We start from the raw sequence: 13,767 nt of genomic DNA on the forward strand, positions 1-13,767 counted from the left end.
AAACATAGTAAAACATGCATAAAACACATAGCAAAGTGACATTGGCATAAAATCCATGGTAAACATGACAAAAAACCCACATTTATGAGAAACTATAGTCAATTACGAATTTTTTACCATAAATAGGGGGGTAAAAGACATTTTTTACCATTGTTACCATTTTGAGTTGTGGAGAACGTTGTGGAGCTGCGAGGTTGACGGAGCGATTTCCATCCCGTGCGGACACCATCCATCCGGCAGCTTGTTCCAGGTAGGTTCTCCTCTCCCTGCGCTTCATTTTGAGTCTTTTTTGCAGCATTTCCATGGTGGGAATTGGCCATTTGGGCGAATTTTTTGAGCTCCAATGCGCTCTCGGTCAGCGCGGATTTCCTCATCGGGTCCGCGCTGATCGATTAATTTTACACACACCACCACCCGGGTCAGCGCGGAAAACACGTGTGCTTCCGCGCTGACCCAAGGAAAAAACACTGGGGCGCCATTATCAGCGCGACTGTTTTAACGCCGTGAAATTTGATTTTTAAAAAATTGAACGTACAAACCTCAACGGTCAGGGTCCTAATATTTTTCTATGGTCTTGCAGGACACAATGGCATTTTTTTGGCAAGAGAGAGCTCACGATAACGAAGATATAGCCGCTTATGCCAATGCGGAGTGCCGAAATGCAATGCGGGCATGCGGGCTTCTTAAATTTTTCCTCACTCCACGCCTGAGAGCGCAACCTGATCTCCTCGAGCTCTTAATCAGAGCTTGGAACCCAGTTGACGGAAAATTTACAATCCGTGGCCGAGATAGTGAGTTTGATTCCATGAATATTTATTTATTGACTGGATTGTCATGCCGGGGCGAGATGCCCATCCTGGAGGGGCAATGGCCCAGTGGCGAGACCCTTGACATGCTCATGGCTCGAGTGTGCCCACGGGCACATAAAACACGGAGTGGGAAGGTGGGTATTCCGACGGTGGACGACATCGTCCTTCGCACCATACTCTTCATGGTGACCTGGGCAGCGGGTTGTTTGGCCAATCATGAGGCTTCAAAGACCCATCTACTACTGGCTCTCGAGTGTTTACAGCCCACCATTTTTAACTGGGCGACAACAGTAACGACCAGCATGAAGAGGCAACTGAGCAACTGTCGACGCAGAGAGTCGAATTAGTTTGCTTATGGGTTGCTCTTACTTCCGCTCATGCTGGAGCGGGTGCCGGCCCTACAGCTACAGGACATGGTTGTGGATCCACCCAGAGGTCCCCGGGAGACGAGGGCCAGGTGATGGGGCCATGTCATGCCACGCGGAGGTGGCGGCCGCCCAGTGGCTTGGGGTGTTTATTTTCGAGAGTGGCTGGATCGGCAGGTCATTTTCGTAGAGGACTGGCCATATGCCGGTATGGACTTCCGTGGTGATCCCGACATGCCACTGCCCGCGGGAGAGCATTGGGACGATGGAGGTATGACACTTGATCTCTTTTTAATGTTTTTTAATGTTTTTTGATTTTTCATGTACATGTCTTGATAAATGTTATGGTGTGCAGATGTGGGACCCGTGAGACCCGTTGGTCTAGCCCCAGAGGCATGGAGAGAGGGGCAGGGTGCTGGAGTCCTGGCCTTGGCTCCTCCGGGAGTCGATACGACGGAGACTGTGGCACATAACCTCGAGGGTTTATTGGCGGGGGTGCCAGATTACCAGGGAATCGAGGAGGTCCCCATAGCTTCTCAGATCCACACAGTGGGGGTGGAACCCAGGATGCACCGCCTTTTGAGGCTGGTGGCACGGGCAGCTGTATGCTACAGAGAGCATAACCCAGCTCAGTAGTCATCTAGGTTTTATTTCCACTGATGTTTTTGAGAGACATATGTCTCAGATGTACTGAGGACACCAGTTTTACTTTGGACATATACACTTATTTTTTGAGCGCCTTGGTGCGCCGCGATATATATATAGATACTGTTTTTGGATGGATCTTTTCACATGTGATGATGTTTTTTATATGCCATGCAAATGTCTAATACAAATGTAATCTAATGTATCAGTTGCACAACACACGACCCATGTATTTTAATTTTTTATGCAAGCTTAAAAGCACACATGCAGACACACATGCAAACTATGCTTGAAAAAAGTTTCATTTATATACATATGCTTATTCTATGGTCTTATTATGCTTTCTATGTCTTCTTGTATGATGTTTATTTGTTTCGTAAATGCCTGTCTAACACATGATTCGCCAATGCATCAGTTAACGTGTTTAATCGTCTCGGAATGTGTTGATATGTGATGTAATCAAAATTCCTTTCTAACAATCTTACACGTAGATACAACCTTAGAATGCGTTGGTCCCTGACGGAATATCGCCCGTTGAGTTGATGGACGACAAGTTGAGAGTCCAGGTTCACCACCATTGTATGAATGCCGAGATCAACTGCTTCGGCCAGCAACTCAATTACAGCACTGTATTCGGCAACATTGTTAGTGGTGCGACCCAAGCACACACCTTGAAGGTCTAGCAACTCTCCGTGAGGATCATAGATTGCCCACGCCGCAGAAGACAAATTGCAAGTACTACGGCAGGCGCCATCAGCGAAACCAACATAAGGTGCACTAGACATCTGCACAAGGAGCAGAAAACACAATAAGAGGCAAACACGCCTTCACACCAAAGCAAAACGTGAAATCATGCACACATAACACACTAAAACACGCGTATGTACAAGCTAGGTGCACGAAATCATGCATAGTATTTTTTCAAATAAAGCCCGTTGCGGGGCTTGTCGAGAGGGTTTCCTTCGTAATCAATCAACTCATATGCGCCCTTCTGCAAAACTCTCTTCACGATATAGGGGCCTAGCCACATGGATTCGAGTTTGCCTGCCCCTAGCTTATCCTTAGCCTGATCGTAGAGCAGTACTAGATCTCCCTCAACAAAGGAACGAGGTTGAATGGTATTGTCGAAATGAGCCTTAACCCTTTTTTTCTACGCTTCAATAGCTAGAGAAGCTAAGCGACGGGTCTCGTCTAGCCGCTCTAGATAAAGGAGCCATTCCTCCACCGGAGTGGTGTTGGGAAGCAACTCGACAGCTAACTTTAACGAAGGAATCTCACATTCAATAGGAAGGGTGGCCTCCAGTCCGTAAACTAGCTGAAAAGGAGTGAAACTGGTGGCGTCCTTCACAGAGGTCCGGTAGGCCCACAAGGCAGGGAACAACATCAGATGCCAATTAGACTTGTGTGCACCAACGGTACGTTGGAGCATTGTGATCAAAACTTTGTTCACAGCTTCAACTTGACCGTTGGATTGAGGGTAGTACGACGTCGAACTATCTTGACGCAAGCCTAGTTGGGTCGTTAGTTCCATCATCATGTGATTACGGAAATGTTTTCCGTGATCCGTGATGATAGCCTGAGGGACTCCAAACCGAGTAATGACATGATTAAAAAAAAACTGCGCTGCTGTGTAACCGTCTTCGTTCAATGTAGGCATCGCTTCGGCCCATTTGGTGAAATAATCCACGGCAACAATGATATACCCATGCCCCCCGGCCGAACGAGGGTTACAAGACGTATAATCGATGCCCCATTTGGCAAATGGACCTATGGTAACAACAGGGTGCAGTGGTGCAGGAGGTGCACGCATTTTCCGGTGGTAGACCTGGCATTCATGGCATGCACGGACGGCAAGGATGCAATCCTTGAAGATAGAAGGCCAGAAATAACCAGCACGGAGAATTTTCTGGGCGGTAGCATATCCGGACATGTGGCCGCCACAAGCACCAGAGTGGCAATCATTCAACACCCGCTCAGCCTCCTCAAGAGTCAAACATCGGCGGAGAACAGAATCAGTGCCGAGGCGGTACAGGGTATCGCCAAGAATGCGATAGGGTTGAGATTGGTGACGAATCCTCCGTCGAGCGTCTTTCGATACATTGGGATGGAAGGAAGACGTTTGTAAATATACTATGATGTCCCCATACCACGGGTCGAGGGTGCTGATGAGAAACAATGTTTCATCCGGGATATGCTCCTCCGAACAAGATGGTGCAGAATGAGATGGCAAAGAACAGAGTAATTCAGCAAATACTAGAGACTTCTTAGACTTGGCAGCAGTGAATTCCAAGTCGAACTCTTGGAGGATTACTATCCATTTTGAGTATTTGCCCCCCAGTAGCTGACGCGACAAAATGTAGGTCATTGGGTTGCAGTCAGAAATCACGGTCGTAGTGCGCAACAGGATATAGTGCCGGAAACGTTGGACGGCACAGACAGCTGCCAATGCCAACTTCTCGACATACGCGTAGCGAGTTTCTGTATCCAAAAGGTTGCGACTAAGGTAATAGATAACATGCTCATTGCCATCATCATCATCCTACACTAGAACCATGTCGATGGTGGTGTCAGCGGCAGCTAGATAGAGAGTATAATCACGGTGGTAGTTTGGGGGTCTTAAGAGTGGAGCCGAGACAAGGAGATCCTTGAGTCGCTCGAAAGACTCCTGAGCGATAGCATCCCAACGAAAGGGTGTGTCTCGCTTTAATAACTGTGTGAAACCCTTAGCCACCTCGGCATAATTCGGAATGAATCGCCTGAGAAAATTAGCTTTGCCTTGCAAGCTCTGTAATTGCTGCAAAGAGGCAGGGGGAGGAAGATTCAGGATGGCCTCGACTTTAAGGGGATCTAGACGGATGCCTTCTCGGGAGACGATGAACCTGAGCAGTCGGCCTGATTCTACGCAGAAGACACACTTATGCGGATTGAGTCGAATACGGTAGTGTCGACAGCAGAGAAAAATTTCGCGAAGATGAGAGGGATGGTCCTGACGCTTGACTGAATGAGCTGTAAGGTCATCCAGGTATGGTTGTACAATGTGACGAATATCATGAAAGGCGTAAGACTTTGCACATTGGAAAGTGGCGCCAACATTCTTGAGACCGAAAGGGAGCTTCTTATAGGCAAAGGCGCCCCAAGGACAAATAAAAGCCGTCTTATGCTGGTCTGCAGGGGCAATGTTGATCTGGTTATAGCCAGAGAAGCCGTCCATAAACGAGTAAATTTAACTTCCTGCGCACTCATCAATAAGTTGATCGATGAAGGGCGTAGGGAAGTTATCCTTCGGACAGGCACGATTGATATCGCGGTAGTCAACACAGACCCGGATAGTGCCCTGCTTTTTATTCACAGGGACTATATTAGACACCCAATCCGTAAGGGGAATGGGGTAAATGAAACCGGCTTTAAGAAGCTTTTCGACTTCGGCCTTGATGGCTGCAGCCTTTCGAGGGTGCACTGGGCGTAGGCGCTGACGGACAGGCTTAGCCCCTGGATACGTCGGTATTTCATGCACCACGATACTGGGGTCGATGCCGGGCATTTCCTCATAGGACCATGCGAAGACATCACGGAATTCGCGAAATAGAGCAGTGTAAAGTTGAACCTCCTCGGGAGTACACGTGACTCCAATGTAAATGTATTCAACAATCCCTGGTTTGACAGAGATGTCGATGGGTTGGGTTTGCATGATGTTACCCATATTGCCCTCAGAAGACACTTGATACAACTGAATAGGTGTTTGAAGGGGCGGGGATGGGACACATGAAGCAAACCGCTTGAGACATGCGACCATTTCCGGATGTGGAGGGAGAAACGAAGAGCGATGGTGGTGATCTGACCAAGGGAGCTCTTCGAGAGACATAGTCTCTATGATGGCTTCATCGGAAGGAAATATTTCCTTCAATGGATCCAAAGTAGCCTCATCTCCTAGCCAAGGGAAATGATCATATGAATCGGGAACACTGCTCGGAAGAGCAGGTTCAGCAGGGGGAGCCGATGCAGCGACAATCTCGACGTAGTTGAGCTCGGCAGGACTCAACGGCATCATATCACCCCAAGAGTCTTCCTGATTAGCGGGAGGAAGAACCCACGGATCAGAACGTACAGAGATCATGTTGATAGGGGCGAGATTCAGAGGTGGGAGGGGAAAGACTCCCATTAAAGCGGGATCTTTGAAAAGTCCGACACCCACGCTCTCTAATGATTTGGAGGTATGCTCCACAAATGGCACATTACCTTCAGAAGAAGAAGCGAAAAAGGAGAGCTAGTCCACCGTGACAATCTTCCCCTGATGAGCGAAACGAATGACACGGAATAGGGAGGAAGCCACGGCTTGCATGGCGTATGTCCAGCTACGTCCGAGGAGGAGGTTGTAGGTGAGATTGGCATCAACAACTTCGACCTCCACTTCTACCGTCTTCCCTTCTAAAGAGATGGGCAAGCGCTGGAGGATACCGTAAGGATGAGATTCTCTTCCATCGAAGGCTTCTAATGTCGTAGGAGACTGACTCAAAGTAGGAGAACCAATAGCCTTCCAGCAAGCAACAGACATGATGCAGGTTGAGGCACCTTCATCAATAACTGTACGATGAATTGTCTTGCTATTGATGATGACCTGTATAAGGAAAGCGACTTGGTGAGGCAGTCTCTGTGTAAAACCCTCGAGATCAAAAGAAATCAAATCTGAATCTGCCGGGTTGATGCCACCAATAGCTGATAGCAAGGACTTCCTCTAAGAGGGGTAGCTCTGGAGGACTTCTAACACGGACATAGCAGACGGAGCCTGAGCTAAGTCCTCAATAATGCTATAATGCTGGGCAGCATGAGCATTAGGGTTGTAAGACGACTTCCTGAGTACACCTTTTGGAGGGGGTCGGGGGATCGTCTCAGTGCTGGGCTGTTCGATGTGGAGAGGACCAGAACTGGACGGAGGAGTGCTGGAGGGAACCTCCGGCTCTTTCCCGGCATGAGATGAATAGTCTTTTGCTCGAGTTGAAACATGGATGGGAATCGTTCCAGCCATGAACACTTGAGAACCGAACGAGGAAGAGGGTTGAGATGGGTCCGCCACCATTTGAGTCTGGGGCCCGGGATAATGTCCTTGAACCGGTTGGGCTTGGATCATCTGGCTGTAAGGTTGGCCTGGTTGGGTTTGGGATGGACCTGTTTGCCCAGAAGGACGTACTTGCTGGGTGCCAGGTTGTCCGTGAACCACCAAGGGTTGTCCTTGCGGAACAGATGGCCGAGCAGGCTAGACGGCAGGTTGACCTTGAGGTTGGCCAGCCTGTCCAGATGGAAGATTAGGGTGGATAGTGGGTTGGCCTTGCTGCATAGAAGGCTGGCCCATTTTCCCAGAATAGTGCACTGGCTGAGCAGTGGGTTGGCCCTGCTGCACGTAGGGTTGCCCCCCCTGCCCAGGAGGATGCATGGATTGAGCAGTGGGTTGGCCCTGCTGTACGTAGGGTTGCCCCCCTTGCCCAGAAGGATGACCAGACTGAGCAGTAGGTTGGCCCTGCTGTACGTAGGGTTGCCCCCCCTGCCCAAGAGGATACCCCTGTTGGACTGCTGGTTGACCTTGAGGATTATAAGCTTGCCCAGCTTGTCCAGAGGGGTAACCCTGCTGGAGACCAGGTTGGCCTTGTTGGATGTAAGGCTGTCCTGGTTGTCCAGATGGGTAACCTTGCTGGGTACCAGGTTGCCTTGGGTAACCAGAAGGTTGACTCTGATAGGAAAACGACGGACCACCAACGGCCGAAGGTTGTCCCGGATAGGGTTATCCTTGCGGGCCCCCAGATTGTCCTGGGTAAGACTGGCCATAAAGTGGTTGCCGTTGAGGGGCTTGCACATAAGGTGGCTGGCCTTGATTAGGTGGCCCTTGAGGCTGCCCAGGGATTGCCTGGCCCCCATGAAAAGAATGAGTACTGGCGTCCCAAGTGATGGATAACGGTACCGAGGCCTCAACGAAATGTTGAAGAGGCGCGGATTGAGCGAACTAGAGGTACTGACCAGTAGAATCATAATAAAAGAGTGGAACTTGGTAATTCGGGTCCACAATGGGTTGGTCCTGGGCATCATACAGCCCCCCTCCTGGAACAGGACCATAAGAGGGTTGAGCACTTTGTGCAGGGTCGACAACTCCGGATGAAAGTTCCGGCTGGCCATTACTCACTTGACCGTGAGAGGGACCAACACCACTGTTTGTAGATGAAGACGCTGTCACGGCACTGATGACCGGAGTCGAGTACGCTACACAAACAGTTGGATTCGTGGGAACTGAGGTAACAGGTGTAGCATGGGGTTGTGAAACAAAGGGTCCCGTGGTGGGAATGATCTGAGGATCCCACATAGTCGTAGTAGGCATCCTGGCAGCTATTCTATCCCTCATCGACTGATATCGTGGGGGGAGTGGAGAAGTAGCTGGAATGGGAGTGTCAATATTCGACACCACGGGTGTCTCACTTGCACTGGGAGATGTCTCATCCATGTGGGAAGTAGACATTGGAGACGACATACTAGGAGGGGTAGCAGGAAAATCGTCCTCGACAGGCTCCCAGATAGGGTTCCAATCTTCTTCGTAATCCTCGTCGCCCGGGGCACGTACGTTGATAGGTTGGATACTCAGGATAACAGGAAGAGTATCGCTTACAACTGGTACCTCAGGAGCAACAGAAGATGGAGAACCTTGATCACTTGGACTGGGAGTTGACGGGTCAGCCAGGATGACAAACCCCACACAAAACCTAAAGGAAACTAACGATAAAGACCCTACTCAAGCTAACGCACACAAGATCTAACCAGGTGATATTATCGTGGCCGAATAAATTTTTAAGACACAGGAACTAAACTTGACCTTTTCATGTTTCAAGAGTCGAGAAAAGGACAAAAAGATGACTCTAGTCTCCTTCGAATGTTTAATGAGCACGAAGTGACAAGACGCTCACTGGCACCTTTTCTTTTAGGGAGTCCGAAAAGGATCAAAAGTGACTGCTCTGGAGATTCTAGGCAAAGGGTTTACCAAGCAATCCGTAAAACTGCTTATACACCTTGGCAATCGTATGAGAACCAAGGACTTTCCGTACTGCAGTTAATCTTCCCGAATGTTGTGTTCGGTGAGTTATGGTTCACAAGGCGGCAGACTCGGCTTCCTATGGATCAAGGATAAAAGCCTAGTGGGGTCTCCCTATATACGCGACGGTACGTGGGAGCACAATCCGTGTTAGACCACTATCGAGTCACAGAAGGAGGAATCACCCAACCGTAATGTGAAACAATAGTGACTATGTTTAAAGACGCCAGAACACGTCTCTAACCTAGACCTCTAGATGTTTGCGTTAAGTTCCAATGCGTTTTTAGGTTTATTCAGTTTATTTTATGGTTGATCTTGAATTTAAGTTTCGGTTTCAGGCCTTATCGTGTGATCTCTCACAATTACCTAGATGCAAACTATATGCCAAAGAACACCATTTAGTTCGATGAATTCTAACTATGAGAGGGTTAAGAGTTTTCAATCAAACAAAATGAACTCAATCAATCAAACAATCTAATGCAGCTAATGGCAAAGAAATGAGACTTTTCTTTTGAGAACACAAATCAATGAAATGCTCTTCTTTTCATTAACTATTGAATGCGAAAGATATTAGTTCGATTTCTTTTTCAATGGCACAATGCATTTAAAATGAATTTTGAGAGACAGCAACACCGAGTAAAGAGAAACAAAAATCACTCAATGAAAAACACAACAAGCGTGAAAAGAGCCGGTTGAACCCAAGCAATTGTAATCTATGTCTGGGTGGTGAGAAGTAATCGAAACAATCCAAGGACTGGTTCGAGGACAATCACCTAAACAACCAAGCAAAGAAAGCAAAAGAGGAAGGTTTTCGCAAAAGCAAAGGCAAGTAGCAACGTATCTTTGTGAACGAGTGATAAAACAAAATCAATCCAGCGAAAACGGGATGATAACACTAGGTCACCGGACACAAAACAAGATCCGCCCGACAAGACTTCGCAAGCAAGTGCTTCACAGTTCAAACAATGAAAACCAAGTCACAAACCAGGTGGAAAGAGTAGGGGAAAGTCAAACCAACAGGCTCAGGAGGCAAATTTGAAACAAATTGAATTCTACAGGATCAGCGTGGGTAGAACTCAGCAACAATGCGCTGATAAGAAGTCACGCGTAGCAACAAAGCACTGTCAGCGCGGAAGTACACGACTTAAACGCGTTGGTTCGATTTCAGAACCGTCGCGACTGTTTAACGTACAAGTGCGATGACCATGAAGTCAAAGAAACAGCTATGCGCTGTCAACGCGACTGTTTTGATATAAAACGCGCTGAGGCTAAAAAACAGGCAGAATCAAGCCAAAAGCTCCCAAACCAAGGCAAGAACTCTTTAAACAATTAAGACACCTCCTAGACTAAACCAGGAAGTCTAAAAGCAGAGAACTAATCCCCAATCTTTGAAAAGCGAGTGAAAATCAAACTCAAAACAAGAATGAACAAAAAGAGATAAAGACTAGCTCCCCAGCGGAGTCGCCAAATTGTTGGAGAGGTAAATCCCCTCTACGGATAGAGGCGATCCCTACTAGCCCAGAACGGGTCTAGCAACAATCAGTCAATGCTACTATGCAAGTTCCTAATTGCAAATAAAAGGTAGGCAATGAACACCTACTTGGATTCCAACGCTATTGTTTGATGAAGAGATGCCGCTCTCGCTCCTTCGCTCTTGGCCGGTCACGATCCTCCGCGATCTCCGCGAATAGATACCTGCACACACGAAGAGAAAGACAAACACAAGCGTGAAATCTAATAAAAGCAATTATACATCAGTCAGAAAGGACGTAATTCACATTTAACATTACAGAGACAAATGAGAATGGAACCATAATAGTAGTCATCTATTATTAATCAATAACAGAGAAGAGTACAACCAAATGTTCTGACGTTGAATCCTTCTCAAGAGGGTCCAGCCAGCAAGTCTCTTAAGCATTCACCCTTGGAGGTAGATCTCCCAAGACAAAAACTCTCTCTCACACAAGCAACACTCCACAACCTTCCTTAAGCTATCTAGCAATTCCACACTTATCACACCAACTACCTACTAGTAGCAGCAATCTGAGCACTATCAATTCTACACAATCCAAACTAGCTGCTCATGGTAATGGTAGAGGTTTAAATAGGAGAAGGAGTCTCCATGAATGGGGGGAGGATGAGCTTATCTTCAAGGAAGGTGGTTTCAAATGACGAACAGACATGCCATAGAAGGGAGGGCGATACCCACAAGGCCAACAACCAAGTCTGGAGTCATCTGGAAGGCTGGCTGTTGGAACAAATTCGCCCAAACTGGATCAGCGCGGGTGTATAACTGAACTGTAGCGCTGACAGCGCATCTTAATAACGGAGCAGGCTATGTCAGCGCGGCTTAATACATTCATAGGATGCGCTGGCTCATGAAATTCGACCAGCGTGGAAAACTCGTGTGCTTCCGCGCTGGCAGCGCATCAGTTGCACTATCAGCCGCCAGTCAGCGCGGTTATTTTAATAACAGTCGCGCTGATTGAATAAACTCTGGAAAAGTGGGTCATTTGGCCAGACTAGGGAGCAGGAGCATGATTAATTGGAATTCATGGCACAATAGGGAGACTGACAGGGAGACAGTGACGAATTACTGTGTAACACCAACAATTTGTTTTTTGAATTTTATATGACACAGCTGCAATTGATTATAATCTCAATAGCCACCTTCCTCTCGACACAATTGCGTGTTTTATCGACATAGCACTAGTTCACTAGTGAGGTTTACATAGGGCTAAGTTTTCCACCAAGGATCTACCACACTGAATAGAATTTCAAATAGCAATGCTGCTAGCTAAAATTTCTGAACAACTCTGGAAGAATAGACATCTCACATTCTTGGCACCTAACTCAAAGGAAGTATGCGTTTTGTAGTTCAATGCCAATCTCAAGGTTTGTTTCCTAAACGACAAGAAGAAGAAGAAAAAATAAAAAAATTTATACCCCATTCCTGTAATTGTAACATGAGATTCATGTAACCAAGTAACTACCTCCCTTAGGTTAGAATGGTAAGGGGGTGTGTTACGTTGGCACCCTACATTTAATTGCTTAAGTTACTAGTCAAATCTTACTAAAATGAGAGAATCTAATAAATAGTTGCTATAGTCTAAGCCATAGCAAGTCGAAATTATAATATGGTTCAGAAACAAACTTGCATTTTTGAATTTGTGCTATATTTTAATGAGCTTTAAAGTGGAGTACTATCTTGCATGAAGATTCAATTAAATCTTTTGCCACTAAAAAAATTAGCTCATTGTTAGAAAAATCTTCCATCAAGTACTATTTTTTTCATGGAAGTGCTTTAAAGCTTGTATGACTTTTCCTTCTAATCTTATATTCTAGCACAAAAAATATATTTTGGCACATGGAGCCTCACATTTCACCAATTTTTAGCAATTATGTTCATTTTTTCATATCTCTATAATTATTTTGATTTTTATTCAATTCATTGAAATTATCTACTGCAAAGTAATGGTTGTTGGTTGTGTTGTGATTGAATGGATTATATTCATCATTTGGTAGATCATTGTATGTTTAATGCTCCTTCTTATATTTCCCTTACACTTAGCTATTTTGGCCACCAATCTATGAACATTATTGAGGAGTTTTGATCTTATATTACTGGAGCATTACCCATAGTAAACTAAAATTAAAATCAAAGTTAAAAACAAAACCTATTTTTTTGAAATAATGCCAAATTTTAGTGAGTTTTCTAAAGTGAAGAACTGTGTTGCATGATAATTTGATATATATATATATATATATATATATTCGGATTGAACTGATTAATGCTTCATTTATAAAACCTACTATATAGAATTAGGGCCTTTATTTTCAACCTAAAGAGTGCTCCTTCCTAGAGAATTAGGGATTGCCTTTTGAGTTTAATGTTTAGTTTTTTTATTCTGCATGGTTTCCACTCTTTTATTTTTTTTCTTTCATTATGATTTCCTTTTCCTATTTTATTGCTTTTTGTATTTACAAAATCATGGAAATGGGTTTGATTAAGCCCATGAAGGTTGGACTTGAGGTTGGAGGATCCCAAAGAAGAATTGCATTGAATTAGGATTACTTTGTCTTCTAAAAATGTAAAGAATATTGAAAAAGGTTTGCACTTTTAACATAAACCTTTTACTATGCTAGCAAGATAGATATAAGTTGTTTGTACAAATTGTAAGGCATTCACACATTGACTATTTTTGTGATTTTGGAGGCACATATAATCCTAACCCAAGAGCTAACATTAATATTTTGAAGGTTTAACACCTATGATTTCAAAATATTTTCTATTTCAGTTTGTGTTCATCTTGTGCATGGTGTGAAAGACAAACATGTGAAGGTCAAGGGATCTGTCAAAATGAAAACAAATATCCTTAATCATACAACTTAAAACTATCCTTGTTGAGAAGGTATTGTCTTTTTATATATTTTGTTTGCAACTATTAGTATGATATATTTATTCTAAGAGATAGCTCCTATAGAGTAGTTTGTTAGATTTAATCTCAGATGATAATGAATGTGCTTGGACATAACCCCAAGGGTGTAATGTGAAGGGGATTAAGTATTTCAAACTCTCAAAACTCCATGGTTGTATTATTTTAGAAAAATAATATATTTGTATCTTTGAATATTGATTCCCCATACGAGTAAAGGTGCTTTCCCTTTAAGTAGATTAGCTACTGCATAATAAGTGCAACGGGGTGCTAACTTGATGTCTGTTATTTTTTGAAATTCATTTTATGAAACACAATGAAAACTGAAAAAAATGTACATTTGTTCTCTCTTTGAAATTTATAACCTAACTAACACTAGTCTACTATGCAGAATATCAATTCTTGGAATGAGGTATTTGATGAAGCCAATGACTAGGTTATATGTT

General features: G+C 45.0%; 1 pseudogene; it reads left to right on the plus strand.

Moving 5' to 3' along the window:
- The first annotated feature begins 586 nt into the window (after positions 1–586).
- LOC149161657 (3'(2'),5'-bisphosphate nucleotidase 1-like) overlaps positions 587–13,767 on the plus strand; it is a 30,202-nt pseudogene continuing 17,021 nt past the window's right edge.

Source organism: Pinus tabuliformis, chromosome 5_2, assembly GCF_031772625.1.
Source record: "Pinus tabuliformis cultivar Carrire ecotype Pingquan chromosome 5_2, CPIR1, whole genome shotgun sequence".
In the NCBI taxonomy this organism is placed as follows: domain Eukaryota; kingdom Viridiplantae; phylum Streptophyta; class Pinopsida; order Pinales; family Pinaceae; genus Pinus; species Pinus tabuliformis.